Source organism: Bemisia tabaci, chromosome 6 (genome assembly GCF_918797505.1).
Source record: "Bemisia tabaci chromosome 6, PGI_BMITA_v3".
Classification (NCBI taxonomy): Eukaryota; Metazoa; Arthropoda; class Insecta; order Hemiptera; family Aleyrodidae; genus Bemisia; species Bemisia tabaci.
The window spans coordinates 39,831,545-39,859,449 of record NC_092798.1 but is presented as its reverse complement, the minus strand read 5'-3'; the positions used below and the strand labels follow the sequence as shown (position 1 = coordinate 39,859,449).

Here is a 27,905-nt window from a genome sequence, read left to right as displayed (position 1 = left end):
GGAAAAATCCGCGAATCGAAGGAAAAAACCGTGAATTATCGATCGACAAAACTCGTAAATTGATCGACAAAACCTGAAAATCGATCGAAAAAACCCGGGAATCGATCATCAACTCCATGAAATGATAGAAAAATCCCTGAATCGATGGACAAAACCGTGAGTTGATCGACAAACTCGTGAGTTGGAGGACACTCCGTGAATCAATCGAATTTTAAATGGAAACGATGTTAGTTAATTAGTTAGTATATTTTAATACATTTAACGTCACAGGCTATTAACGTCTTTACAGAAAATTTTGAAAATAGGAGTATATACGAAAATTTAGATTTTCAAATTAAGAGATGTGAAGAGTTTCAGAATTTTGGTAGTAATCTTGGGTTCATCACATGTGAGTGAGTTTGTATTTCTGTTGATTGTGGGGGAGTGGATCTATGATTGGAGATATCTGAGGGCAGAGCAGTCCATAAGTACGTGTTTGATGGTAAGAGGTGATAAATTACAGAAGTGACTTATGGGTTGATGTTCTTTGGAGATGATATGATTGTGAGTGAAAAAAGTGTGACATACCCTGAGACGCGCAATTTGGACTTCACATTGTACCCACGTGTATACACGTGCGTATATGTCGCAGGCAATTAGTCAAATCAGGCATTTAGTCAAATGCCTAGGCAAATAGTCAAATTTTACCGAAAACCCACTTTGGCTATTCGCCTAGGCAGTTGATAAAGTGCCTAGGCATTTGATGAAGAGCCTAGGCATTTGACTAAATGCCGTATGGCCTTTAGGCAAATAGTGAAACTCGTTAAAAATCAGGCAAATAGTCAAATTGCTTGGCTTACAGGAACACTTCATAACACCTTGGCCGGCTGCAACCGCCTCACGGATCGATATGAATTTTTCTCGCGGAATTTGTGAAAAGTCGAAATCAACACAGTCGATTCGTCGAAGGTCAGGTCTGGCGCACCAATTTTTTTATGATTCCACCAATAGTTCCGACTTGGTAAACTCCGTTACGAATATCTGTTACGAAACCTTGTACATTCTGATGATCAAGCGGCCCTCTATCGACTTTTGGGACGGCTAAAATAACTTTGTCTTCTATTTGTAAATCATCAAACAGTTTTTTACTTGATTCTGCCATGCCAGCTGCTGCATCTTTTTGCCTTTCATGAGTTTCAGAACGTGTCTGACGAATTACTATTTCATTCTGGCATAAGTTACAAAGGAAGGTAAGGGATGTTTGCCCGTCTTCGAGGGTAGTTTGCCCACATTGTGCATGGCAGACATTAGGACATGTCGATCACTGTTCAGTTTTACCACCTGTCTGACAGTTACAGCAAGGGACATCATTTATGTCATCTTCCAATCTAGCAGCTTTTTCTACAGGTGCATCCGATGGTTCCGGCTCATTTGAATCCCTAGAGCGTTTTCTTTCTTCATTCCCTTTGTTCTGCAAGTTTTCAAAATCTTCTTCAGTCGTTAATTTAGCAAGAATGGAGGATGGTATATTGGTGCTTCCAACACCCATTTTCGGTTCCGAAACCAAACAGAGCCGTGTACGGTGATCGGTTCAAAATGCGATGGAAGCACCTCTAGCCCCGGTCCGTTCATTTGACTATGTGCCTGATCACCTCTCGGCATTTTGTCAAATGCTCAGGCATTTAATAAAATGCCTAGGCATTTAATCAAGCGCCTAGGCATTTAGTCAAATGCCTAGGCAAATAGTAAACTTCGTTAGTTTCTTACATTTCTTGACTATTTGCCTAGGCATTTGACTAAATGCCTGATTTGACTAATTGCCTGCGACATATACATATCCTTCAACGGAACCATAACCTTATCCTTTTTTACCCATGTGATAAAAAGATGATCGATTGAATGTGATTAGCATTTCATCACTAAATCGACGTGTAGCAAATTTCGAGAGGATGTTACACATTACGAATACATAAATCACTTAATAGCGAGGCGTTTAAGAGTGAATCTACGAAAAATATTCAAATATATATATAGAGTCGCTTTATAACGCACTCTGGCGTTCTACGACACCCAAACGCCACATATGCCTGTCTTCCCAGAGGTTATCGGGCAACTGACACCGCAACATCTCTTCGTCAACGCCCTGCCGCCAACCCTTTACGGGACGTCCCCGTCGCCTCTTCCCAGGTGGTACCCAATCCAAAACTTGTTTGGGCAACCTCTCCTCCGACATTCTTTGCACATGTCCATACCAGCATAACTGCCTGGACATGACGTCGTGCACGATATCTTTCTCAACCTTCATCACCTGGCGAATTCTCTCATTACGGACACGGTCCCGTCTCGAAATGCCGGCAGATCGCCGCCAAAAATCCATTTCAGTTGCCCTCAACATTTCTTGCGTTCTTTTTGTCAAAGGCCACACTTCACTACCATAGAGCACGATACTTTTAACGATGGCATCATATATCCGGTGCTTGTTTGCCTTTGAGATGCTCTGATCCCAGAGCACCCCGTTCAGCATCGCGATGGCCCTCCTGCCCTGGATGATCCTGTCCTTAATTGCTCTATCCATCCTTCCATCCTGATCCAGCCAGACACCGAGATACTTGTACTCATCACACTCTTTGATGCGCCGTCCATCCTCAAGCTCTATGCTTTGCCGTTGATGCGCTGCTCCCACGACCAGCTTCTCTGTCTTGGACACACTAACGTCCATGCCCCATTTCCGATATTCTTCGACCAACTTCCGCGTCATGTAATCTGCATCTTCCTCATCTTGAGCTACAACGATCTGGTCATCGGCAAAGCATAGAGTATAAAGGGTCTGCCCATCAACGAGTGGAACGCCCATTCCCGCAACCTTATTTTTCCATTCCTTTAAAACGTGCTCTAGGTATACCTTAAATAGTGTTGGTGACAAACAACAGCCTTGTTTTAGCCCTTTTGTGACGAAAAAACCTCCGGACAACTCTCCACGACATTTAATTTTTGCTATCGTCCCGTTATAAAATGATTTAATTGCCCCCACGAGTCCTTTGCTAAAACCCCTTTTTTCCAAGGCTTCCCAAAGCTTCACTAACGGCACGCTGTCATAAGCTTTCTGAAGATCCACAAACACCAAGTGCAGCTCCTGGCTGACCGCCCTTTTCTTCTCGATGACCTGGGTAATGGTGAACAAATGGTCGACGGTAGACCTACCGGCTCTAAAACCAGCCTGTTCTTCGGCTTCCTGGCCGCTCCAAACCTCTTCGACCTTTGCCTTGAGAATTTTACCGTAGACCTTGCTCAAGGTGCCTGTGACCGATATACCTCTGTAGTTGTCGCAATCTTGCTTACTACCTTTCTTATGACTGGGAGTAATCCAAGATTCCTTCCAATCCTTTGGTATTTTGGAACCATGCAAACAGTCTTGCATGAGTTTCCTCAGATGTTCAAATAGTTTACCGGTGCCACATTTTATCAACTCCGCCGGTATACCCCCAGGTCCAGGAGCTCTGCGAGTTTTCAGCTCCCTCACAGCCTTCACTACATCTTGGAGCTGGATCTCCACGTTGGAATCTTCTTTGGTGCTTATGACTCCGCCTTGAAACTCGGGTCGCCTCTCCGTTAATAAATCTTTAAAATAGTCCTCCATCTTGTCAATTGGTATCGGAGATATGATGTCGCGCATTTTATTTCGTCGCAACCCTTTGATCACTTTCCAGCCTTCCGTACTTTTCCGGCCTCCAAGGTAGGTATTTATCTTCATACAGCTTTCTTCCCAAGCCTCATTCTTCTTCCGAGTGATGACCCGACGGACCCTTGCTTGAGCCTGTTTGTACATGATTTTATCATCTAACTTTTGAGAAGAGAGAAACTGATGGTACCTATTCCTTTTCACATTTATTTCCTCCTCTACCTCCGCATCCCACCAGTACGGTTTTTGATTATCATTTTTTGGATCAGAAACCCCCAGGGCCTCCGCTGCCGCCGAGTGAACGCAATTCTTGATAAACTCATACCGCTCTTCCGTACTGCCATCGCACGCATCTCCTAACTTTTCATCCAGGCGCTTTGCGTACAGAGCCTTGACACTCGGGTGCTTTAGGCTATCGATGTTATACTGAACTTGATGTACGCGTTGTCGCTCCGGTTGTTGATTGTCGCCTTGATCGTTCTGCGACACACGAGCGGGAAAGGCTACATCCGCTCTGAGGAAATAGTGGTCACTACCGCAGGAGAGTCCTCTACATACTCTCACCTGCTGGATCTTAAGGTTTGTTACCTGTTTAACGAGCACGTAGTCAATGATGGATCTTAAGCCGCGAGTAGGTTGGACCCAAGTATATTTGTGAATATCCTTGTGTTGGTAGAACCCGTTCAACACTTTTAGTTCCCTCTGCTCGCAAACGTCGATAATGCGGCTTCCGTTGTCGTTCACCGTAACTTCACCGAACGGGCCGACGACTTTACTGTTCACCCGGGATCCCGTTCTACCGTTTAGATCTCCCAACACAAGGACTTCCCTCCCAGGTCCTACCTTCACTACCTCCTCGTCCAGTTCTTCAAAAAACTGATCCTTAAGTGCAATGGTAGCATCATCATTGACCCCGTATACTCCCAAAACAGTGACTCTGTGACCGTGCAATGTTAGGTTCATCTTAATCATGCGAGCGTTGATGGCCTCCCAGTTCTTAATATTTTTTCGAAATTTTTTGCGGATCAGAATTGCGACACCCTGTTGTGCACGCTGATGTTTCGGCACTCCACTGTAGAATAAATCGTAGTCCCCAAGGCTCTCTGATCCGTGGCCTTTTTTCTTTGTTTCAGTTATTACCGCCACGTCGATCCCGTTGTTCTTTATCTCCGATACCACTTCCGTCAGTTTCTTGGAAATGCCTTGCACATTCCAAGTACCAAAAGCGAGTGTCGTTTTCCGTAATCTAAGTCGAAGAGTCCGTTTGTTTCCATGATTACCGAGGCATATGTTATTGGGTTTTTTGACATTGTACATTTTTTCCAAGGATCGGGGAGTCAGCCCGATGCCCCAACCCCCAACCTGGAGGACCAGGGTTTGATTTCGGAGTTTCCTCTCCTAGACAGGTTGCTTCCACCACAGCTAAGAGCCCTGTCTACCCACCCCCTTTGAGGCAGGGGCTACCAGCTGGGGTCCGCAGGATTGCTAAACCTGTGACAGTATAGTCCCCCATACGGCCAAAATAAAAAAATATTCAAATCCAAGTGGAAAAATCGAAGATCCCACGAAGTTTCAAGCAGACTTTAATGACATGGTAAGGATAGGCAGGTTATAAAATATTCAAATAGAAAAACACTAGTAGTGCATTTCATTTTTCCGTTTCACCATTAGTACATTGAAGGCAAATAATAAATAAAAATCAATGAAGGAAGTATATTTTCCTTGTTTAGTAACTACGTATATCTGAAAATTTAACTTATGGCCCGTTCATCTAATATTCGTCGACTCGTGCAGATTCTTAGTCCGACGAAAAGTACAATTTTCTTCCTCTCGGTGAAGAAAAATTCCAAAGTCGACTTAAATAACTGCGAGGTGCGCGTCCATTCATCTGAAGAAAAACAGGTAAGTGGCAATCTTATAACTATTTGAGCAAAATAAATTTCTTCTTGTACTCTTCTACTTGACTGCTACTTTTACTTCTACTGCTACTTCTTGTAATTTTCCTCCTGTATTTTCTTAATGGACCACTAGACAAGGTATGAATTTAAGCGAGCTGATACATGTTTCTAGACCGGAATTTCACGTAGAACACGATTCGTGCAACGAAAATTACTGAAACCAACTCCTAACGAAGATACTAACGTTTTTATTTCACATTGGTTACGAGGAATTTGCACTGCCCGCTCACAAGAAACTCAAAGCCCTACTCGAGTCAAATCGCGCACTACAACGGTTTCAGTAAGCTTCTCAATCGAGCAATGTTCATTTCCCGTCATATGTTGGTCAACTCACAAGAAATTTGCTGTAGCTGAGCCAAACCGTCAAGATTGAGGTTTCCAGATTTTTATATCGCAGAGACTATCATGATAAACGTTGAGCGCGCGATGTGAATCACGTAGAGCATTGAGTTTTCATGAGCGGGTGGTTTGAATTCACGCATCAAGAATCATTAAATATCTTCGTAAGGAGTTGATTCTTTGTGTCAAAAAAGACGCTTTTGTGGTATAAATTTTTTTCCAAAAACGCTTTCCCTGGGCGCCACGACTCCCCAAAATTGGAGGAAAAAAATTGTCTTTTTAACACTGCGGCAATGTTTATCAATTACCAATATTATTGAAAATTGGTTACTGGGAGTAATTTTAGCGCTCTATTCATTTTTGACCCCCAAAAAAGCTAAAACTCATTCTGAGGGGGGTTTAGGGGGGGTACCGAACCTAAAAGTGGCTAAAATGAATGTTTATAGCAACAAAAATTGATTTTTGACGGCACCTCAAGATTCAGCGTTGAAAAATATTGAGAAAATGTCTCCTGCGTTTTTTCACTTTAACTCATCGTTTTCGAGATAATAGGGAATAGGGACTAATAGGGAATTATATAGGAGCTGATAATAGGAGGATAATGGGGCCCCCACGGAATTCGTTTTTCGAAAAAAATGTATATCACAAAAACGTCCTCTTTTGACCCAAAGAATCGACTCCTTCAATATTCCTACTTAATCCTGGGACACCCTGTATACCCTAGAAGTATTTCAAGTTCTCAACTTTTTCAGGATGGCTCCCCTCCCAATCACTTTAATATTCCTTCTACTGATCCAAAGTATCCCAGCGTTGGAGATCGAGGATGTACGACACGACTCTCTCTCCTTTATATTTGCCATGTGCAATTATACGGTCCAACTGACTCAGCGACGACTACTTTACATAGTCGCACTCCAGGAACCAGGGTTCCCAGTGCCCCGGCTGATTCAAGACTTGCACGATCATTACATTCAGACCACCTTGATTGTAAGTCCTCGCCAATTGATGACGTTCGTCCGTTCTCCCGGCCCGAATAATATCATTATTCTCTTAAATTCGCTGAATGATATACCGAGCTTGATTCTAGACACTGCGACGGGCGCCAATGGAAAATTAAATAGAGGCGAGGTAAACTTAATTCAAAACAACGCAACTAACATCACCTTTCCGTGCGGTAAGAAGGCTGGTCCATCACTTACCAACTACTGTATCCGCACGAACGACCTGCCAGATGCTGGGGTTGATAGGGTTTGCGATGTTCAATTGAATATTAGTTCAGCCGAACTAGAAAACAACGGTGAATTGACAAATGAAGTACATGAACTCACGAAGGGTCTGTACGTGCATGATATTTGGAACTCAAGAAACCGCCTCATTTTTGTGATTTGTGGCGCACATGGGAGCCGAGACAGCTATGGCAAGGCCATTTTAGATACCATTGCTCCATCTGAAGAGAGCAAATGGGAGCTCAATGAGTATTCTACCGCCTCACGCGAATTGATGTTCGTGTTTAGATTCATATGGCGGATGTTCAGCGGCCACAAATCTGTGATATGCTACGAGGATTCTTGTTTTAAATACGATCCTTTCGCTCAAAAACTTTTGAGGTTTTTCAGTCATAACAAGGAGAATTTCCTTCAATTTCCAATAAAGAATATGCACCAAATGACGGTCATATGTCCCGCGTCAACCGAGAAGGATTATCTTTTTGGACCTACCCTCATTTTGCAAGAACAGAAGATGGATGATCTGATGGGTGAAATCATGTATGATCTTTCAGTGGATCTTAACTGCACGTTCGCAACATACGCTCGTGGATTCCTTTCGGACACGACCTTTGGCGAGCTCGACATGGAGCAGGGCCATAAAATTGGCGCGAAGTTGTACATCCTTGGAGAAAGCAAGTTTTTGAGACCGGAAGACTTTTCAAAATTCGATCAAACAACGAGCGTTGAGTCTTACGCGGTGTCAGTCATAACACCGCGAAGTCCTTTCATCCCCCAAAGCGCAGTTGCCTTCAAATGTTACTCTTTGGCGGTATGGATTTTCATATTCATAACTATCATCCTATTCCTAATGATGCAAGCATTTCTTCAACATGTTTTCTACAGAACGCTTCAATACATCCGTGGAGGAGAAGACGTCAACCAAGACGAGGTGTCAGTTTTTCTGACCATCTACGCGTATTCCATCTGTGGACAGCCACCAAGGCTGATTCTTGGTCATCTCTACACGAGCCGAATCGTGTTCGTCATCGTCATCTTTGCATCTATGTTCCTCTCAGGTCTCTTCCAGAACGGGATGGTGACTTTGCTGAGTGCTCGGGTACGCTTCCCAGACATAGATACTCTTGAGGAACTGGCGCAGTCGGATCTTCGCATCCAAGTTCAAGGAATAGAATCTTCAGTATTTTTGTTCGAAGAACAACTGCTCCTTAAAGATAGGAGTGATATACTGACGGACACCATCGATACTTATGTACGGGATTTGGAGGTGTTTATTGATAAATTAGATGATCCTCTACTCTACGCCTATTATTGGAATAACAGCCTTCCACTCAATATTCCAGCAACTGGAATGAATATATATGATGGCCTGGTACAGTTCGATGGAGCACTTCGACAAAGCCTACAGTCCGATGCGTTCTTGGTTCATGCTCCGCTAACCTTACTCCCGAGAACTTTGCTTTTTGAGCATTCGTTAATACGTGACTTCAAGGTAGTATAGCATAAAGTCGAAGAGAACGTAAAGACATACCCATACGGGTACAAACTCTTAAAATATTCGTTTCTTTTCGATGCGCTTAACGAACGAATCACGAATACGTTAGAGTTCGGACTCGTGGGTAAATACCTTCCCACGGAATTTTTGCGGAAACTTAATGGTCTTTCAGTAGGACCGGGGGAGGAGGGCGCAGCGCCCCGAGTATTTGACATGAACGATTTGCAAATTGCATTCATATTCCTCGCACTGGGGTTGACTCTGAGTTATTTTGTGTTTGTGGCTGAACTTTTTATTCATCCGTGAATAATTCTTCGTGATCGTGGTCTATTGCTCAACATGATATGATTCTCGAAAAAAATATTATAAAAGGACTCCTGCACAGCTAAGCTTCCTTATTCAATGTAATTTAGTGTGTTTAGTATGTGTGTTTTAGTGTGTTCATTTTACTGTATTTGTGTTATTTGATGTTTTTGTATTTCCAATAAGCCAAAGAGAGCGTTAGAATAAAGAACGTGAATGGACCATTGAGCGTATTACGGGGGGAGGGGATTATGTCATCACATATACTCTCGCGCGGAGGCTGAATTTCTCAACGAACGACAAGATGAATTTTTTCTTTTATCATTGGGAGGGGGGAAGGGGGGTCCATCTGGTGAGTACGCTTCAAAATCAAAGAAATGAAACGCAGAAAAAGAAGATCATCGGTTTTAAAATGTAGTGGTGGAATGTTGATATATGCCGCGATTAGCAAAATCTTAAATCCGGCCTTTAGTGTCCGCACTTGTGAAGGATTGGAAAAAAATCAATTTAATCGGGGGAAAGCCTGAAAAAAATACAAAAAAATAAAAATTTTAAAAAAAACTGGGGCATTTTGAATTAAGAATATATCTCGTTATGAATCGGAAAAAACGATGATTGACTCTTTCATGAGCCGCATAAAGATGATGTTTTGATCATTGATTTGGGTTGTTTATGCATTGGCATTTCGTTTATTATACTTTACTGTTCTAATAATTTTTAAGCTAAAAAGTTTGTTTTGCCGAAACAAAAATCCCTCGGAATGGTTTGCGGCTAGAAAAGTTTTTACTTTGAGGGGGGGGCGTTAAAAATGGTGAACATTTGTTTAAATTGCATCAGAGGTTTTTCATGTTCCTAGGTTTCCGATTCCGCATTTCCATTTTCATCTCCTCTGATTTCGCTAACATTTTGTCAATTTCACTTCTTAATTTTTCATGAACAGTCGCATTAGCGTTACGGCTAGTAATAATACTTTAACTCAACGTAGAGGGAATATCTCTCCAAAAAGCTCAATTAGAAAGCTTTTTGCGGGCTCCAAAATTGATTAGAATATTTGAGAATTCATAATATGAGTCGCTTTTACAGCGCTCTTTGGCGCTCTACGACGCCTAATCGCCACAAAGCTCGGTCCTCCCACAGGTCATCAGGGAGTTGACACACCCTCATCTCACTCAACACCCCCTGTCGCCAACCTCTCACTGGTTCCCCCTACGTCTCCTCCCAGGAGGAACCCAATCAAGCATCTTTTTTGGCAGCCTCTCTTCAGTCATCCTATTGACATGACCATACCAAACAAGTTGTTTGGTCATGACGTCGAACACGATGTCATTTTCGACTTCCATTATCTGACGAAATAACCTTCAAATACCCTTTCTCATATTTCATTGTAGCCACATTCGCAACTGTAATCAGTCGCACTTATTGCAAATCACGTTTCTCGCCAATAAAAGTGACACGTGAGGCACAAAAGTTAAAGATCTGAAAATGTGTCCACGGATACCACTTTTTGCGCGGCTGCTTTCATGTGATTGGCACAGTTGCCCCACCCCCTCCTTCAACCCCACAGAAGTTTTTAAGATTCGTCTCCTGAAACGTTGCCACATTTGCAGCCATAAAAATAATTTAAAGCCAAGTGTTTTAAAAAAAAATGGAAGGAATGCAGGACTCACTACAGGGATTTTAACACAGCGCAGAAAAGTAGGCGCACCAACAAACTAGAGTTGCTTGACACATGCTAACATTATTAATCAAAAATTTGATAATGCTGAACCACACGAAGGATCGCCAGGACGGCAAAACGCAGGAATCACTTCAGAGACTTTAACGCTGCGTCAGAAAAGTAAGCTTACTAACAGACAAGAGTTGTTAGACGCATGGAGACAGAATAGGCCTGTCGCAAACTTTTGCTGGATCAATAATAAGAGTTGTTTCTATCAGTAAATGTCTCAAGACTCACGATGAGCTCATTGGCAAAGTTTGGAATGCACTCCTAACTCCACAATCTGCGTAAGAAATTTGCGTTTTTTGGCCTCTCGCTTCAAAAACGATACTACGGCACCTGTGAACATTTTGATAGAGGTGTCGTTCTATCCAACCGCTGTGTAAGATTTGCACATTAGTTAACATGACCGACACCAATCCGCCAAAAGACAGTTCTCTGGACGAGATTCTAACCGTTTGTTAACAACCCAGCGTGTTTAAATTAACGATTTCTTTGCCTTGACAAAGATCCACCTTGGTTGACCTCGTGTTCTCGATTGCGATTTCCGCGTGGGAGCGTCGGCTACGTTGGGGACTACTATTCCAAAAGGGTTAAATGGAAGGACTCCTCTAACGAAATTTTCACTTGTGCCATAGTATCGTTTTTAAAGAGGGAAGCTTAAAAAAAGCAAAATTCTTACGCAGATTGTGAAGTTATGAGTGCAATTGAAACTTTGCCAATGCGATCATCGTGATTATTAAAACATTTACTGATAAAAAAACACCCTCAATTTTGTTTTAGCAAAAGTTTGCCACAGGTTCACTAGTTAAAGGTATGGTACGGAACCTCAACCTAGGATTTCCTTCAAATGCTTATCAGCGCGGTTCGGCAGCGCACAACGCCAATTGAAATAGAAACAAGTTGGATTTTGCAATCGCTAGCGATAGCAATATTCGTCATGGGAACGTTAGCTTCTGGGATATGAAAATGTTAAGGTACAGTTCGTTTGTAGTATCTTCTGAATTGAAGGGGCTATGTAATTTTGTGTTGACATCTCTTTTTTAACATTTTTAATTATTTTCTTTGCATACAAGAAAGCTGTTATGTACCAATTATTTATTTTCGTTGGATTATATATGGTTTTCGGAAGTTAACGCATTTAAGTTTCAGGTTCGCTTTTTCGGCGTAAAGTATACATAAGGTGTCCCAAAAGCACCGGGACTTGTTCTGTAACTTTGAAAGTAAGATAGATACAGACATGATCTTGATTTCATTTTAAAGATCAACTCAATACCTATCGATTAAAACCAAGATCAGCTCAATCGGATAAAAATTGACCGAGTTATGGCAATTTGAAATCAGCGAGGAAAGTTTACGCCTACGGTTTTTAAGGAAGATTCTTCATCGCCGTAAATAAAAAAGTCGGCCGATAAAGTGATGCCTCTTGTGTTTTTTTATTTTCGAGGTGTCATTCATCAACATTTTGTACCATCAAACACAACAGTTGACAGTGCGTATTATTGCAAAGTACTAAAGGAGTTGAGAATGCACATTTCCCGGAAACGGTCGGACTTGAAAGCTTCGTGGATACTCCATCAAGACAATGCGCGGCCTCACACATCGAGCTTAACACGTGAATTTATGAGTAAAAATGGAGTGGAAACAATCCCTCATCCCCCTTATAGCGCTGCCTTGGCTCCATGTGATTTTTGGATGTTTCCCACGCTTAAAAAGGAGCTTCGCGGACGAAGATTCGTATCGAAGACCGAAATCCAGAATGCAATTCAAAACTTCTTCAACTCCATCCCAGAGAAAGAATTCAGGAAAACAATGCTGGATAAGTGGCAAGAGCGCATGAAAAAGTGCATCCCGTTTGATGGACGGTACTTTGAAAAGCAAAAGGAAGTTATGGAGGATTCGGAGGAAAGTGGATACGAATATTAAATTTTTGAATCCTGGTAAGCGAAAAATCTTCCTAAAAACCGTAGGGGTAAACTTTCCTCACTAATTTCAAATTGTCATAACTCGGTCAATTTTTATTCGCTTGAGCTGATCTTGGTTTTAATCGATAGGTATTGAGTTGATCTTTAAAATGAGACCAAAATCATGTCTGCATCTATCTTACTTTTGAAGTTACAGAACCAGTCCCGGTACTTTTGGGACACCCTACGTATGATATTTTTACTCTACACATATGCCCGAATACGCATCATAAGGGACTTATGTGCTTCCTAAGTTGCCAAGTATTAATTATTGTTAGATGATTGGTCTAAAACATTCAATACAACCAGTAAAAATTAACTGTCCCCTACGAGATTCGAACCCCCGCTCGCACAAAGAGTGACACTTTCTCAGAGTCAGCATAGTGACGTAGCTAACTGAGCTATCACGCCGCTCGGATGTGGATCGAGAAAAAGAGAACAGTTAAGTGATCTCGGACGCTGAGCGGGGCTTCACAAAAGACGTCCTTGAGATTTCAACGGTTCGGCCACTGGCGTGATAAGAGAGAACGGATTAGGCGCATTACTCTGTGAGACATTGTTTACCTATGCTGTCATGTGTCACAAGGTTCATCTCAGCATGCATTTGCGATCGCGGCAGTAAGCTGAGGCAATATTTCTGTATTCATGGATTAAATCCATCAATCGAGTTCTGATTTTGGCTCATATATCCGTAACGGGTCCTCCAGAGCAATTTTCCACCTTGTACGATGGTTATTATTTCTTTATATCTATGTTTAAAATTTGAGGTGGGATAATGGCGGCTTCTCAAGAGCAACGAGGTAGGCGATCTTTTGCACCAACGAACAGAAAATTGATGGCGAAAAATAACCAATCGGAACCTCCCAAAAAAAAGAATTTGCCCAAAAACGGAACTTCGTGGTTCTGCGCAGATTTACCAGTCAGACACGACATCTCAAGGTGGAAAAAAACTCGCTGAAAGCGAATTTTAGAAATCAACACAACTTGACGTAGAGACATGATTGGCTAAAAAATACAACGGTTTTTGATACATCGGAAAATCAACCAAAAATCGAAGACTGGGCGAAACGCTCAAGGTCGCAGAGGCATAGGGAATCCCATACCGATAGCAACGGAACGATTGTAATATCATGGGGAACTCCGTTTCCATGACAAAAAAACCAGCTGCGAGTTGAAAGTTACGGTCGTCAGGCATACACATCACTCCTTGGGAGATGTCAACATCTGACACCCGTAGCTTTAGATGGAGAGCATGGATATGATCGACATGAATCGTTAATAACGTGAACTGTAAATCGATGGAAAAATCCGCGAATCAAAGGAAAAAACCGTGAATTATTGATCGACAAAACATATGATTCGATCGAAGAAACCCGTGGATCGATCATCAACTCCATGAATTCATAGAAAAATCCCTGAATCTATGGACAAAACCGTGAATTGATTGACAAACCCGTGCGTTGGAGGACACTCCGTGAATCAATCGAATTTTAAATGGAAACGATGTTAGTTAATTAGTTAGTATATTTTATACATTAAACGTCAAAGGCTTTTAACGTCTTTACAGGGAATTATGAAAATTGGAATACATACGAAAATGTAGATTTTTAAATTAAGAGATGTGAAGAGTTTCAGAATTTTGGTAGTAATATTGGGTTCATCACATGTAACTGAGTTTGTATTTCTGTTGATTGTGGGGGAGTTGATCTGTGATTGGATATATCTGAGGGCAGAGCAGTCCATAAGTGCGCGTTTGACGGTTAGAGGTGATAAATTACAGAAGTGACATATGGGTTGATTTTCTTTGGAGATGATATGATTGTGAGTGAAAAAAATGTGACCTATCCTGAGTCGCGCAGTTTGGACTTCACATTATACCCACGTGCGTATACATATACTTCAACAGAACCATAACCTTATCCGTTTTTACCCATGTGATAAAAAAATAATCGATAGAATGTGGTTAGCATTTCATCATTAAATCGACGTGTAACAAATTTCGAGAGGATGTTACACATTACGAATACATAAATCACTTAATAGCGGGGCGTTTCAGAGTGAATCTACGAAAAATATTCAAATCCAAGTGGGGAAAATCGAAGATCCCACGAAGTTTCAAGAAAAATTTAATAACACGCTAAGGATAGGGAGGTTATAAAATATTCAAATAGGAAAACACCAGTGGTGCATTTCATTTTTCCGTTTCACCATTAGTACATTGAAGGTAAATAATACAAAAAAATCAATGAAGCAACTATTTTTTCCACTGTTTAGTAACTGCGTATATCTGAAAGGTTAACGTATGGTCCGTTCACTTAATATTCGTCAACTCGTGCGGTGTCTGTCCGACGATAAGTACAATTTTCTTTTTCTCGGTGAAGAAAAATTCCAAGTTCAATTAAAATAACTGTGAGGTACGCGTCCATGCATCTGAAGAGAAATAGGTAAATGGCAATCTTACAACTATTTCAAGGAAATTAAATTCTTCTTGTACTTAAATTTTCTTCCTATATCTTCAGAATAATCGAATATTTCGTATAGAAAGAAGAGGGCATCGATAAAGATCATTTGAATTCTTTCGACTCTGACACCCTTATAAAACATGGCTGTAAAAAATGTCGGTCTTTTTACAGTAATTACTAGGAAAGATCATTAATTTTGCATGTTTCTAGTTATTCCCTTCTGAAAAAATCTTCCGTCAAAAGTAAGAAAAGTAACATAGAGTAAAAAAAGAATGAAAAGAGGATACTTCGATAGTTACTCAGTTCACATTATTGTTACGGGATGGAAATAGATATGTGACTCGGTTACGTTAAGATCTTTGGCGATTCTTAAACTAATATTTCATATCCAGATAAAAGTCAGAAAGGAGGCGTCAAATATAGATGAAAAGTAGCGTCCGTAAGGAGGCCTGCACCCAACCTCTCATGCCGATTTTACCTACTTTTAAATGTCTGACTACCATCAAACTGGAATGTCATAATTTGATGATTGCTAGTAAGGAAAGTGTCAAAAATGGAGAGAAAAAAACGCAAAAAGGAAAACCGCCGCCACTCACATATATCTAAGACCAAGCAGCATGATCCCGGGCTAAATAAGACTGAAAGCGAATTCACATTATACGTGGAAACGATCAAAGTTTTGTCTTTCAGAATAAATCTATCCGTTTAAAAATCTCTTGAGCCACGTAGAAAAATGCTGACTTATTATAACTAAAAATGTATGTAACCATAATCATTTAAAGTCGTAGTTCGGCGATGGTAAACCACAAGGCATGTTAGTCGGTCTGTTAAAAATAAAATAATTAAAAATTCCAGGTAGAGCATGCTTCAGCAGGATTCAGTTCGCAAATTTTCCTGCATGGAATCTGTCTCAATCACAATATGCGTCCTTTTACTAACCCAAAGAGCCTTATCAGTAGTAATTCAGGATGATAGTCAATACTCTTTCAAATCCATGGTCGCTACATGCAACCACACGGTTCGCGTGAACCATCGGCGGCTATTTTACATCGCCAACACCGTGCCGGAGTTTCCGATGCCCCGTCTCGTTCAGGCCTTGCACAACCAGGACATTCAGACCACCGTGATTGCAAGTCCTCGCCAGTTGAAGAACTTCGTCCGCACTCCCTGTCCAAATAATATCATCATACTTGTTAACTCGCTGAATGATATACTGAACTTGATCCTAGACACAGCCTCGGACGCCCATGGAAAAGAGAACGGAGGCGAGAAAACTTTAATGCAAACTCACTCGGCTAACGCTTCCTCTGTTCTTACTAACTACTGTATCCGCACAGACGTCTTGCCTCATCGTGACATTAATGAGATTTGCGATATTCAATTGAATATTTCCTCAGCCGAACTCGAGGACAATGGTAAACTGACGGATGCGGTACACGACCTCACGAAGGGTCTTTACGTGCATGATGTTTGGAATTCGAGAAACCACCTTATCTTCGTGATTTGCAGCGCAAATGAAAGACGAGGATACTATGGCGAACTCGCTTTAAATGCCATCGCTTCACCGGAGGAGAGGACATTGGATTTGAATGAGGATCCAGTCACTTCAAGTAAATTGATGTTCGTATTCAGATTCATATGGCGGATGTTTAGCGGATACAAATCGGTTGTATGCAAAGAGGATACTTGTTTCAAATACGATCCTTTCATCGAAAAGATAATCAGGTTGAGTGAAAAAAACAAGGATGATTTCTTTCAATTTTCAATAAAAAATATGCAGCAAAAGAAGGCCATGGTTTCTATGTCATGGAGGGAAGATTTTTCATCAGGCATCGAGCCCATTCTGATAAATGCAATGAATACATTAATGGGTGACATCATGGCTGATATCTCACAGCACCTGAACTTCTCGTGTGATTATATTTATGTTGACGACAGCCTTAAATTCAACATAACCCTCACGGATCTCGCCGTAGAACAGAGCCACAGAAATGGCGCGAAATTACACTTGCTTAATCATGCCACAGTTTCCAGAGCGGCAGACCTAGTAAAATTCGATCAAACAACGAGTCTTGAGACTTACGCGGTGTCTGTCATAACACCACGAAGTTCTTTCATCCCCCAAAGCGCAGTTGCCTTCAAATGTTACTCTTTGGCGGTGTGGATTTTCATTTTCATCACTATCATCCTATTCCTAATGATGCAAGCATTTCTCCAACATGTTTTCTACAGAACGCTTCAATACATACGTGGAGGAGAAGACGTCAACCAAGACGAGGTGTCAGTTTTTTTGACCATCTACGCGTATTTCATCTGTGGCCAGCCACCAAGGCTGATTCTTGGTCATCTCTACACGAGCCGAATCGTGTTCGTCATCGTCATCTTTGCATCGATGATCCTCTCAGGACTCTTCCAGAACGGGATGGTGACTTTGCTGAGTGCTCGGGTACGCTTCCAAGACATAGATACTCTCGAGGAACTGGCGCAGTCGGATCTTCGCATCCAAGTTCAAGGAATAGAATCTTTCGTATTATTCTTCGAAGAACAACCGCTACCTCAAGGTATGAGTGATATACTGACGGATACCATGAGCGCTCAAGTGAGGGATTTGAACTTATATTTTGCCGAATCTGGTGACCCTCAATTCTACACCTATTATTGGAATAACAGCCTTCCACTCAATATTCCAGCAACTGGAATGAATATATATGATGGCCTGGTACAGTTCGATGGAGCTTTTCGACGAAGCCTACAGTCCGATGCGTTCTTGGTTCATGCTCCGCTAACCTTACTCCCCAGAACTTTGCTTTTTGAGCATTGGTTAATACGTAACTTCACGGTAGTATACCATAAAGTCGAAGAGAACGTGATGACATACCCGTACGGGTACAAGCTTTCAAAATACTCGTTTCTTTTCGATATGCTTAACGAAAGAATCACTAGTATCGTAGAGTTCGGACTCTTGGGTAAATACCTCCCCAAGGAATATTTTCGGAAATTAAATGGTCTTTCAGTAGGACCAGGGGAAGAGGGCGCAGCGCCTCGAGTATTTGACATGAACGATTTGCAAATTGCATTCATATTCCTCGCTGTCGGGTTGACTCTGAGTTATTTTGTCTTTGTGGCAGAACTTTGTATTCATCCATGAATATTTCTTCGTGATCGTGGACTGATTGACATGATGTAACCCTCGAAAAAATATTATGAAGGACTACTACGCAGCTATGCCCTCATGTTCAATGTAATGTAGTGTGCGTATTTTAGTGTTGATGTTTTTTAATTCTTTCTTATTTCCAATAAGCCAAAGAGAGTGTTGGGAGTTTACTATGATAAGCGCTGCAGAGTAGACATGCTAGCTCCGTCGCTCTGTCTCCTGCCGCGTTGTCAAGTTCGTCTCGCGGAAGTGAACTTTCCCTCACACTTTCCGATGGGATCTCGAGGGCCTCGCCCGAGACATCCCCTTCGATGTGTGCATAATCGTTTCGGATACCTGTGTGACATTTATAAGTTATAGGAAATTCTTTTTTGTCAACACTCATATCAGTTGAATTTGTGTGGCATTTGCCGTCATCGTTGCATTTGGCACGGTTCATACCCTCCTGAATCTAATCAAGAAATAATAGACACTGCTCCGATAAAGAAATCGGATACATAGGGTTCTGTTCGCCATAGCGATAATGATTCTAATAGCTCTTTTGACGATTTCATTATTCCTAAAAAAAAAACCAATTCCCTCCCCTACCGAAACAGTCCCAATCTTTTAAAGGAGTTGGGACCCGGGTGATGAGGGTGATTGAAGGTTTTCCGTTCCTACGGGAGGGGGGAGGAGGTTACTCTGTCGCGGCGGATGCCTCGACTCCTGCCCCCGCAGTGGCTCAGTAGCCGGGGATGGTGACATCACATCACCGTAGTTGATCTATCTAATTTCTTCAACACCTTTTAATAATGCCCTTATCGATTGATTGATGTTTTTGGGTCATGAATACCCACCTCTAGTTTGTTTACTGTTGTCCTGATATTTTTTCCCTATTTAGGTCTTCGATCAGTCTTAGTTGTTACTTTATTTGTTATTTTCCGCTGATCTGAGGGTCGTCAATACAATCGGATATGTAAACTTAGTGTACTAAGAGTTTACATTTTCTGGCCGTTGATGCCTCCCTATAGTCTCATCGCTAGGGACACCTCGTTATCGCATCGTTTGATAACGAGAGCCTCTTAGCAGTTCTCGTATTAGTTGTGACGCTATCAGGGAAATCAATGCTAGAGTATTGTCACGTTTTTATTTATGAAGTTTTTTTAGAAATTAAATTAGTTATTTACAATTTAATTTATGAATAAGTTTAATCTAGTATTGATCAGAGAGATATGTTATCCTAACTTGCACTTCTGTATTTATTGTGTGTTTGTGTGCTAATAAATTAATTTAAAACCCCCCAAAAGAAGAGCGTTATGATAAAGAGTGTGAAGGGACCATATGGCGTATTATGGGGAAAGGGGGGATATGTATGTCATCACATATGCCCCCGGAGGCTGTATTTCCCAATGACCAACGGCTTAACTACTTTGTGGTGACTTTTTTCTTTTATCTTGGGGGGGGGGGGTTGTCAGTCTGTTGATTACGCTTTGAAATCAAAGAAAAGAAACTCAAAGAAAGAGGTGCATCGGTTCTAAAATGTAGGGGTGAAAATATAGGATCACCAAGACAGCAAAACGCAGGAATCACTTCAGAGACTTTAACGCTGCGCCAGAAAAGTAAGCTTACTAACAAACATGAGTTGTTTGACGCATGGAGACACAAGTAGTTTAAGGTACGGAGCCTCAAGCTTGGATTTCCTCCAAATGCTTATCGGCGCAGTTCGTCAGCGCCCAACGCCAGTTGCCATAGTAAAAGAGACCGTGTTAAAAGTTACGGTCACCGGGCGACAAAATCGCTCCTTGAGAGACATCGACGCGACGCCTGATACTGGTACCTTTTAACAGAGGGAATGGATTCTATCGGTATGAATCGATAAATATGTGAAAAATAAAAACGTGAACCGATCGACGTGAATTGGTTGATACCGATTCGTTCGACAACTGTGAATCGATCGACAAAGCTATGAATCGTTAGAAAAATCCGTGAATTAATGGACAAAACCGTGAATTAATCAAGAAAACCCGTGAATTGATCGATCAACTCCTTGAATCGATAGAGTAATCCGCGAATCGATGTACAAAACCGTGCATTGATCGACAAACCCGCGCGAATCGATCGACAATGCCCGTGAATCGATCGTCAACTCCATGTATTGATAGAAAGCCTGTGAATCAATGGACAAAACCGTGAATTGATCGACAAATCCGTGAGTCGGTCGACACTCCGTGAGTCAATCGAATTTTGTCGATCAAATCACTGCCGATTGGTTCCCGTTTATATTTGTCGGTCGATTCATGGCGATCGAATTAACACCGGTTCTTTAATGATTTGTCAATCGGTTTACGTCGATCGATTCACGTTTAAATTTCTCGATCGATCCATGTCGATCAAATTCAGACCCTTCACTTTTAACACGGACTCTTTTATTTATGGATATTGGCGTCTGGCGCTGCCAAACCCTGTCGATAAGTATTTGGAGGACACCCCAGCCTCGGAAACGTCTCTCCGCGGCGTCTGATGCCGGTGGAAAACGTCGATGAATCTACCGAACAATGTTGCTTGGAGTCCATGACTGGATGAAGGGAATGGCCATATGGGCCGCGGCCCATGGCGGCAAATCTAAGGGGCGGCAAAAATTTGCAATTTTTTAAAAAGTAGGTATAAAAAAAATCGAATTTATAAAAACAAAATTACAAACGAGAAAAGCCGATGAAAATCTCTCATTTCCTTAGAGTATAGTAATTTATAATTTTGTAGTCTCTTAGTGATAAAAGAGACAGCACCCTTAATAAGTCGAGTTACGAGAGGAACCAAACACGCAATTCGGCCTAGAACGGCGCGACTTAGAGAGAAATGATAACGAGGACTTGAGATGAAAAGGAGAAGCCCTTGGCGCGGCGATCGGCATGTAATACATATTAGCGCACGGCGCACATACATTATTATACACACGGTGCGGTCATTGCGGTCAGCGTGAAACGGATAGCGCCTACAAGAATGCATGAATACTTCACGCATTGCGCCAAACACAGTGCGGTCAGCGTGAAACGCATAGCGCCTACAAGACTGCGTGAATACTTCACGCATTGCGTCCAACACGGTGCGGTCTGCGTGGCGCAGCGGCGGAAGTTAAAATCATTGAACCACATTTTTTCGTTCATTTCTAATAAATGGAAGGCATTGTCCACACAGAGATAGGTTTACGAAACTTAACTTTCTCGCAAAGTTTCGTGAACTTTTGCTAGAAGTGTTGACAGGGCTTTCCCAAAAAATGTGTTCAACACGAATAAATGCGTCTTATGCACCCCTCCCCCGCTGGCACGTTCATTTTTGATGGTTTTTATCGAGTTTCAAAACCAATGAAAAGGGGGCGGCAAAATATAGGCGGCCCATGGGCGGCAAGTAGGTGAATCCGGCCCTGATGGAGTCAGTACCTCAGCGGGAGGAAGACGCAGCGGAAAACGCCGAAAGAAGACGCTCCGATCAGTTGGTCCTCTCCCGCACGAAGGATCGAAACTCCATTCTAATGTTCCAAATTGACTCGAACAATTGAATTTTTTACGAGAATAAAGCAATTCTCTTATTTTTATTCAGAAATTCTAGAAATTCTCCTGGTTAAAATGCATACCGCGCGGGAAAATCTGACAACATTGTAATGTAGTCACGTTTTTTCGTGAGAGAGACGACGAGGTATGAACCGATCGGAGTGTTAGACGCCAATGGATTCTCCTCACTATCAATCCGCTGCCTCGTCTAGAAAGTAGTTGATGTGCCTCTTTCCACCGATAAGTCAAAGGCTTTCATAAAACGTACCGCAATGATGTAAATCAAATATCGGGATGGGCAAAGATGGGCGATCGATGCGCGAAAACCTTTTCAATTATTGAGTTGGACTAGTCCGGTTCGGACTGTTTTCTTAATCACCAAGGGGGAAATCTGCGGGTGGTGTGAGGGGGATGAGAAGCCCCGCCCATAGAAAGGGGCCAAAATATTCAAATCCAAGTGGAAAAATCGAAGAACGCACGAAGTTTCAAGCAGAATTTAAGGACATGGTAAGGATAGGGAGGTTATAAAATATTCAAATAGAAAAACACCAGTAGTGCATTTTATTTTTGCATTTAACCATTCATGCATTGAAGGTAAATAATAAATAAAAATCAATGAAGGAAGTATATTTTCCTTGTTTAGTAACTACGAATATCTGAACATTTAACTTATGGTCCGTTCATCTAATATTCGTCGACTCGTGCGGATTCTCTGTCCGACGAAAAGTACAATTTTCTTCCTTTCGGTGAAGAAAAATTCCAAATTCGACTTAAATAACTGCGAGGTACGCGTCCATTCATCTGAAGATAAAACAGGTAAGTGACAATCTTATAGCTATTTGAGCAAAATAAAATTCTTTTTGTACTCTTCCACTTCACTGCTACTTTTACTTCTAATGCTACTTCTTGTAATTTTCCTCCTGTATCTTTTTAATTATCGAGTATATTTCGTATGCAAAGAGGAGAGCATTAATAAAGATTAGTTAAATACTTTTGACTCTAACACCCGTATAAAATTTATCCGGAAAGAATGTGTCTTATTACAGTATGTATATTACTAGGAAATATCGTTCATTTTACATGTTGCATTTTTTAGGATATTCCCATCTGAAAAACTCCACCGTCAAAAATGATGGCATAAAAGAGAGTTAAAAAAAGAATGAAAGAGGATACTACGATAGTTACTCAGTTCACACGTTTAGCACAGGGATGGAAATAGATTAGTGTCTTGGTTGCTATTAAATACTTGACAATCCTTAAACTAATATTTCATTTCAAGATTATTGTCAGAATTTGAAGCGTCAAGGATGGAAAAAAGCGTCCGTTAGGAGGCCATCACTATTTGAGTAAATTTAAAATTCAGATCTAGGGTGCTTACGAGCATTAACTTTAGCAACTTCAAGGCATTACGCAAAGGAGATTCAACTTTCACGACTCATTTAAGCAACGGCACATCTTCTATCGATTACTATGTAATGTCTGAAAGTTGGCTCTTTTTTCAATGAGCTGGAACAGTTGATTTCTTCCTGCGTAAATCCATCCGGTTTGAAAATTCCAAAGTCACCGGTGAAAATTTGGACCTTTGATCGATCGGGAAGCATGTCTCTTTCCAAACAACTCGAGGGCAAAGTGTAGTACGAATCAAATATAGTGCATTGTCAACTCGCTTAAAAATTAAAACATGTAACATCAAGGGAGACGTGTCATTTCTGATATACAGAATGTCCCAGGATTAAATAAGAATATTGAAGGAGTCGATTCTTTGGGTCAAAAATAGACGCTTTTGTGGTATAATTTTTTTTTCCAAAAACGCTTTCCCTGGGCGCCACGACTTCCCAAAATTGGAGGAAAAAATTGTCTTTTTATAACTGCGGCAATCTTTATCAATTACCAATATTATTGAAAATTGGTAACTGGGAAGTAATTTTAGCATTCTTTTCATTTTTGACCCCCAAAAAAGGTAAAACTCATTCTGACGGGGGTTTAAGGGGGGTACCGAACCTAAAAGTGGTCAAAATGAAAGTTTTTAGCGGAAAAAACGGCACCACAAGATTCAGCGTTGAAATATATTGAGAAAATGTCTCCTGCGTCTTTTCGCTTTAACTCATCGTTAACTCATAATAGGGACTAAGGGAATTATATAGGAGCTCATAATAGGGGTATAATGGGGCCCCCACGGAATTCGTTTTTCGAAAAAAAATGTATACCACAAAAACGTCTTCTTTTGGCCCAAAGAGTCGACTCCTTCAATATTCGTACTTAATCCTGGGACACCCTGTATACCCTAGATGTATCAAGTTCTCAACTTTTTCAGGATGGCTGCCCTCCCAACCACTTTAATATTCCTTCTACTGATCCAAAGGATCTCAGCATTGGAGATCGAGGATGTACGACACGACTCTCTCTCCTTTATATTTGCCATGTGCAATTATACGGTCCAACTGACTCAGCGACGACTACTTTACATAGTCGCACTCCAGGAACCAGGGTTCCCAGTGCCCCGGCTGATTCAAGACTTGCACGATCATTACATTCAGACCACCTTGATTGTAAGTCCTCGCCAATTGATGACGTTCGTCCGTTCTCCCGGCCCGAATAATATCATTATTCTCTTAAATTCGCTGAATGATATACCGAGCTTGATTCTAGACACTGCGACGGGCACCGATGGAAAATTAAATAGAGGCGAGGTAAACTTAATTCAAAACAACGCAACTAACATCACCTTTCCGTGCGGTAAGAAGGCTGATCCATCACTTCCCAACTATTGTATCCGCACGAACGACCTGCCAGATGCTGGAGTTGATAGGATTTGCGATGTTCAATTGAATATTAGTTCGGCCGAACTAGAAAACAACGGTGAACTGACAAATGAAGTACATGAACTCACGAAGGGTCTGTACGTGCATGATATTTGGAACTCAAGAAACCGCCTCATTTTTGTGATTTGTGGCGCACATGGGAGCCGAGACAGCTATGGCAAGGCCATTTTAGATACCATTGCTCCATCTGAAGAGAGCAAATGGGAGCTCAATGAGTATTCTACCGCCTCACGCGAATTGATGTTCGTGTTTAGATTCATATGGCGGATGTTCAGCGGCCACAAATCTGTGATATGCTACGAGGATTCTTGTTTTAAATACGATCCTTTCGCTCAAAAACTTTTGAGGTTTTTCAGTCATAACAAGGAGAATTTCCTTCAATTTCCAATAAAGAATATGCACCAAATGACGGTCATATGTCCCGCGTCAACCGAGAAGGATTATCTTTTTGGACCTACCCTCATTTTGCAAGAACAGAAGATGGATGATCTGATGGGTGAAATCATGTATGATCTTTCAGTGGATCTTAACTGCACGTTCGCAACATACGCTCGTGGATTCCTCTCAGACACGACCTGTGGCGAGCTCGACATGGAGCAGGGCCATAAAATCGGCGCGAAGTTGTACATCCTTGGAGAAAGCAAGTTTTTGAGACCGGAAGACTTTTCAAAATTCGATCAAACAACGAGCGTTGAGTCTTACGCGGTGTCAGTCATAACACCGCGAAGTCCTTTCATCCCCCAAAGCGCAGTTGCCTTCAAATGTTACTCTTTGGCGGTATGGATTTTCATATTCATCACTATCATCCTATTCCTAATGATGCAAGCATTTCTTCAACATGTTTTCTACAGAACACTTCAATACATCCGTGGAGGAGAAGACGTTAACCAAGACGAGGTGTCAGTTTTTTTGACCATTTACGCGTATTTCATCTGTGGACAGCCACCAAGGCTGATTCTTGGTCATCTCTACACGAGCCGAATCGTGTTCGTCATCGTCATCTTTGCATCGATGATCCTCTCAGGCCTCTTCCAGAACGGGATGGTGACTTTGCTGAGCGCTCGGGTACGCTTCCCAGACATAGATACTCTCGAGGAACTGGCGCAGTCGGATCTTCGCATCCAAGTTCAAGGAATAGAATCTACCTCATTATTCTTCGAAGAACAACCGCTATTCCAAGGCCTGAAGGATAAACTTACGGACTTCTTCAGTTTTCAAATGAGGGGTGTATTATCTTCTCTCGTAGGATCCAATGACACTACTATACTCTACTCTTACATATGGACTGGCGGTGCTCCCTCTAATATTTCTGCGGTTGAAATGAATATTGTTCATAGCTACGATCGAGTTTTTGATAAACTACGACGAAGCCTCCAATCCGATGCGTTCCTAGTCAACTCACCGCTACTAGTGCTCCGCGGAAATTACTTTCTTTTCGAACACTGGTTATTTCGTGACAGAAAGATGGCATACCACAAAGTCGGAGAAAACGTGATGACATACCCTTACGCGTATAAGATTTTAAAGAATACGTTTCTCTTCGAGGCGATTAATGAAAGACTCACACGTCTGGTAGAGAATGGGCTTCTGAGAAAGTACTTGCCGTACTTACTGGGGCAGGAAAGCACTGGGGTCTCAACAGAGGAAAATGTCGCAATGCCTCGAGTATTTGACATGAACGATTTACAAATTGCCTTCTTATTCCTCTCTGCAGGATTATTACTAAGCTGTATTGCATTCGTGGTTGAACTTTTGATTCAGCCTTGATTAGTCCATGTGCACAAGGTTCATCTTTTTGACATGAAATGTCTCTCTTAATCACATCACGAATAATTACTTTACAGCTCGACTTCCTTCATCAATATAGTTCCGCTTTAATTCAAGCTAAAGGCAGCCAAGTAATTAAAGAATACGAGCGCGCCACGGGACCAGATAAAGGGGCCAGTGGGTATGGGGGGATTCGCGCTAAGGGGACTGAAGCCTCCGCGATAAATTACGAAGTCGAAAAAATTAAATACCTAATTATAATTAATTATTAAATTTAAGAAATTATTAAACATTTGAAAATTATTAAATGTTTTTACCTTTTGGCAATCAATAGAGTAAACAACAAATACTAAAAAATGGTCATCTGCCCGGAATATTTGAGGCGGTAAACCGTTAGTGAATCGGGGTGGTAAAATCATAAATCCGGCTTTAGATGGCCACGCAAGTAAAGAATGAAACATTGCTTGTTGATTCTGTTTTAGTCTACGTGTGCTTATTTTTTGGGCTCTTTGTTAAAATCTAATTAAGTGATTAGATTAAATTGTGAATTAATCGATAGATCTACGGTAATGACGGTAACAATCCCACAATCAGAGGTAATATTGATATTTAATGATAATTGTTATTTTATCCGATCAACACGATTAAATATTTAAAGATGTAAATTTAAATGTGCGATGCCGTATTTATAGTTTTATGTGAATGAATAATAAAACAGCTCATAGAGAATTAAAGGAGGCTTGAAATATGTGTCAGGCATTCGTCAATTTTTATACGAGTTGACAAACCAGAGTAGATTCTATATCTATTGTGCAAATGCAATTAATGGATTTCGCACAATCGTATTCCTTCTAGCCGCTCTTGCCTTTTCGTCTTAGAATATACTTTAGCTTATGACTTACTAATTGTAAGTGAATCATCCTCCACACAAATTTCACATTTCCTATCCTACTATACCTGAAAAATTATTTTCGTCACATTGTGTCTATCTAGACGACTGAAAAAAATATAAGCTCTTGCTGTTTCTCATACTTTCTTTTCGTTTCATCTGTAAATATTTTGTTTTAATTAATCATACGTGATCGTTCATCTGAGTAAGTGTGATTACAAGTATCATTCTTAGTTGTGCAAAATCATTTAGAAATATGTAGAACTATTCTTTCACGATTTCCCCTCTGTGAACTTTGTGTGTCTGTAAATTAACCTACTCTTCTCATCATACTCAACTGGACCTCCGACTGTATTCCAAATTTTCTTTTTGTGACTTTTAATATAAACGATCCAAAAAATATATACAATTATCTTATTAAAATTCATAAGTTTTCTAACTTTCTATCACTTGCTTGTCCTAAAAAAATGGAGTTATAATATATAGGGGCTGAAAGTTTTTTCCGCGGAACTTTGAAGTCTTGTTAGGAGAAAAAGGTTCTTTCCTCCACATGAGTTCATCAGAAGATGAGTCAACGTTTTGTCCTGATAAATGCACCCCTGACTATTACTGGGCAAAACTCAG

General features: G+C 41.2%; 1 protein-coding gene across 1 annotated transcript in view; it reads right to left on the bottom strand.

Annotated features, from left to right (window-relative positions):
- LOC109036450 (xylose isomerase) overlaps positions 1 to 27,905 on the bottom strand; it is a 45,792-nt gene that overhangs the window by 12,338 nt on the left and 5,549 nt on the right. The gene's annotated exons all lie outside the window — the stretch shown is intronic.